Source organism: Octodon degus, unplaced genomic scaffold (assembly GCF_000260255.1).
Source record: "Octodon degus isolate 3935 unplaced genomic scaffold, OctDeg1.0 scaffold00370, whole genome shotgun sequence".
NCBI lineage: Eukaryota > Metazoa > Chordata > Mammalia > Rodentia > Octodontidae > Octodon > Octodon degus.
Window position 1 is genome coordinate 161,883 of NW_004524946.1, and position 4,667 is coordinate 166,549.

Below are 4,667 nucleotides of genomic sequence, written 5' to 3' on the forward strand. Positions count from 1 at the left end.
CTCTGCTCTCCTCTCTTCTGCTCTCCTCTGCTCTCCTTCCCTCCCCTCTCCTTCCCTTCCCTTCCCTCCTCCTTCCGCCGCTTTCTCCTCCCCTCCCTTTTCCCTCTTCTTCAATTTCTACTCTATTCTGACAATAATACCAAGAGGCTCATTATTCAAGACAATTTGTGAGAATCTCTCTATGATATCCATTCTAAATTTTAAACCATGTCAACTAATTTTCTTCTGGAAGAGTAAAGAAAGACTACTGGCCAAGCTAACATTATTTTATTCCCATTGTCTCTATTTGCCTCAGTCATTCTATGCTACAGTTACCCTGTGGTCCAGGAAGATACCTTTGATTGACAAATATCTTTATGATAAGCAGCCAATACTGCTTTCAAGCAATGTCAGGCCTTGCAAAAGAGATCAAGAAGTAACCAATCTAGACTGGGCATGTTGGCACACACCTGTAATCCCAGCGTTTGAGAGGCTGAAAATAAGAGGATCACTATGAGTCTGATCTGTATAGTGAAACCCTGTAGATTCTGTACTAAATACATAAAAAAGAGAAGTAACTAAATCTTTGCTTCCTCTGGTTATGAATATGCTAATTCATGAAATTCAGGGACACAGCTGTTGCGAATGGACTAAGTATGGTTTGTTAGAAAGAACAAAGAAAAGCTCTTACTGAGGGGATCCAAAAAAGGATGCTGAGGAGGCACCTCACTTCATGGGTGTATATACATTTTGTGGTTATTTTGATGAGTACACAAAAATTAAACAATGAAGCAACATGGCTGCTGCTTTTAGCTAACTTTCTTATGTCAGCTTGCATTCTAGATTCTCAGGGCTTGTCTCAGTTTGCCCAGGTATTTGTCCTTTGAAATAATCTGGGTGTATTTTTTAAGAGAGGTCTGACACTGGAGCAGGCTTCCTCTGTCCCCTAGTTTCCCAGAGCAGATCCCAGTTAACCTCCTCACCCTTGTGTTTTAAGTTTGGCAGAGCTTTTTTTTTTTTTTTTTTTTTTTTTTGGATTATTCAGGTTTCCTAGCTGCCTATTGTTTGTCTCTTTCTTGGTCTCAACCCCATAACCAGATGGCCCTTACCCTCTGGAAGCAGGAGCAATTGCCTCCTGACTGAACAGAGGCTGTCCCCTAACTAAGAGCAATCATCTCACACTGGGAATCAAACTGCACCCTCAAACAGTGTTGGCTTCCTCAGAGCCTCACAGACCCAGTTATGAGATAATGATTACCAAGATTACCTGCTCTGCTAGCTGGATAAATCCCCAACCCTTGCCTTTGTCTTCTTTTTCTATAAAACCTAAATATAGCTGTCAGCTCCTCAAAGACAGATCTTAGGTCACTGAACCGCTTTATCTGGTCCTCCCCACTGTGGCCACAATGATTGAAGCTTCTTTCTCTGCCCTTCACAACAACTTGTCTCTTTGATTGTCATAGTGGGGCATGGGCTGGAGCCTAGTCCTTTGAACTGACCCTCCCTCGTCAGCCAGAGCATTTTCCTAAAAGTCTAGTCATGGGAGCAAACCTCCAGGCAATAAAGTATATTTCTCCTTCCTATCTCCCTCACTAGTTACTCCCGGTTTCTGAAAAGTGATCCCAATACTGGGCACAAGAAAGAATAGGGGAAAAAGTACCTTCCTGCTTCTTTTCACCATATCCTTCAGGGAAAATTGTTTGCTTCATTACTTTATCTATTTTGTTGTTGCAGGGTCTCACTACACAGCTTGCACTCATGGTCATCCTCCTGCTTTCAGTCTCCCCAGCGTTGGGATTACAGGCATGTGCCACTAGGCCTGGACTCTGGCTGGCTCAGCCCTCCCTGGGGTCACTGTGTGTCTAAGCTTGTCTAAGCAGGTGCTTTAGTCCACTAACCTATCTCGACAGCCCCTGTTTCATTACTTTGGAAAACTTCTATCACCTCATTTTGCTGGATATGTTAAAACATGTATAATTACAGAAATAAAGTTGTATATTTGGCATTGCCTGGTGTAATCTTCAATAAGAAAACCTCTATAATAGACTACAGTCAACTCTCCATGGTTATTTCCATGCACTTATTTTAATTTGTTGTTGTTGTTGTTGTTGCTACAAAAAGTAAATAGGACAGAACAGATATAGCTATTTTTCTTTAAGGAAAATACACATGACTTTATCTGAGTTTCCTTTCCCAAAGAAAGACTGTTTATATAGAGTCAATCATAAGGTAAAAGACACGTAAGTTTTGCAGAAATCTCTTTTTTAAAAAATCTTCCTTTAATTTAAAAAAGCTTGCTTCATTAAAATATAAAAAGAAATATGCCTCTAAGAAAACAAATACAGTAAGAAGTTGTGATTATTTATCACTATGGGTTTTGAGAAATATTAGAACTATAATCTGCTATGCTTTGTAAGCATTACCCGGAAGCTCATATATTAAAGACTTGTTTATCCATCTGTGATGCTTTTGAGAAAGGGTGGAAATGTGGAAGGTGTGTCTTAGTGGAGGATCTCAAGTCACTGGGGGTCTGCTCTCAAGGAAGTATTGGGATCTGAGCCCCTTTGACCTGCCTTTCTTCCTGGTTGCCTTTCCATGAACAGCCCACTTCACCAAGCTCCTGACATTATGTACTAAGTTCCCACAGGTGCAATGCAATGGGCCAAACAGCTGCAGATGAAAACCTCCCAAATTGTAGGCTGAAAGAAGACTATCCTTTTTTCATGTTTTTATTTCAAAGAAAAAACAATAGCAACAAAGACAAAAAGAAAACAATACAAAAACAATAAAAAGATACAGGATTTCCAAATAAACTGACAGGGAATTAACAATGGTTGTATATTAACCTATTGTTATCTTCAAAGAAGTTGCTGATTACCAGATATAAGAATGGAAGATTGATCAAACAATTAAACAATAACTATTCCTTTCACTAAATCACTAGACAGTGGTGGGACAATTATCTCACGCACACACTCTATTATATATTATGCATTATAAATTATACATTATAAATTATATATGTAATATACTATCATTATATATCAAGTATTATATATCATATATCATTACATATCATATTTATATATGTTATATATTATTGCATACTATATATTATACATTATATATTATTTTATATCACAGATTGCGTATTATATATTATATATTATATTACATATATTTATATATGATGTATTGATATATCATATATAATTATGATATGTATATATATTGTATATATATTTTCCCTTTCTTTTCTCCTATTCCCCATCCAATTGTACTTTGCTTTTTTAATTTTATTTATTTATTTTTTTTGAGGAACCAGGGATTGAACTCAGGCCCTTGCGCTTGCCACAGAAGCACTTATTCTACTGAGCCATCTCCCTGGCCCTTGTACTTTGCTTTTAAGAAAAGATGAATGTAACAATAAGACTAAGATCATTATCTCAGATACTTTGCCACAGTAATGGAAACCTGACTTATACAGGATCCAATGACTTCTCTTCTGACATAGGAATTATTCCATATAAGAAATACAATGACTGCCTCCCTAATAAACGTGTGCAAGTTTTGGACTCAAAATGGGCATTAATTATAAGGACTCTACTTTCAGTTGAAAAATTTAACAGGAGTTAAAATTCCCACTGATTATTGGTAGGGGATATAATCTGAAAAGTTTAATACAAGGGCCCTCCCAAGTGTATAGAAACTAAATTACTTTTCTTTTCATGATAAGGAAACAAAAGGTGATATCTAGTAGCCCCTACATGTGCCCAAGTCTAGCTTTTATCTTCATTAATGGCCTATGAAAGACTTTATTTTAAGGTTGTTCTAAATATACTAAAAAGTGATGACCCATTCTAGGAAAAGCAGATTAAACTAATATTTTATTATTTCATTTTATTTTATTTAGTGCCTGATTGCGGTACCTAATGTGCATATTCCTGTGTGGAGTGGGTGTTCATAACATGGCCTAGTTCCCTTTCTCTCCCCTACCTCCAAAATCTCTGCCACTCTTAATCCCCTTCCACTTGAGAGAAAGCTGCCTACTCACTATTTTCTTTTAGTTTCCTCTTTATTTATAATTTGGGTTGGAAACAAATTTTTAGAGAAAGCATTTTTATATTGGAAAATTTTGTGTAATATTTGAGCTCATCTGATGACTGAGTCAGAATAAAATTAGTGATCATTAATCTATTTCACAAGTCCACATATATAACACTGGTAGACATAAGTGCATATTACCACTAAATGCATTATACTTGGAAATATTTAAATCAAACCACACAAAATCTGTTGTTCCTCTAAAATAGTTCAAAAATGAATTTACAAAGTACTAAAACACATGTAAAAAAATTTCCAGGGTTGATATAAAATTAAAACGTGATATAAATATCATAGTTTAAACTTTCTATATTTCTTCTCAACAGTTCAAGATTTAATTTTTTAAATGTTAACAAAAACTACATAAGTAATAACAGCCTATGAACAATTAATATTACCTGAGTCGGGAGTTTTCTTGCCTGGATAGTGGTCTGGAAAGGATGTTACATCATTCTGTTTTTTAAGTTATGAATCATAACTCTCTAAATATTTAAGTTGTACTTTTGCCAGAGATGCAATGTTTGTGCTTCTCTTGTCAGTGATGCCAGTTTTCTCTTCTTTGACAAGAAAAAAGCATGAGCCAC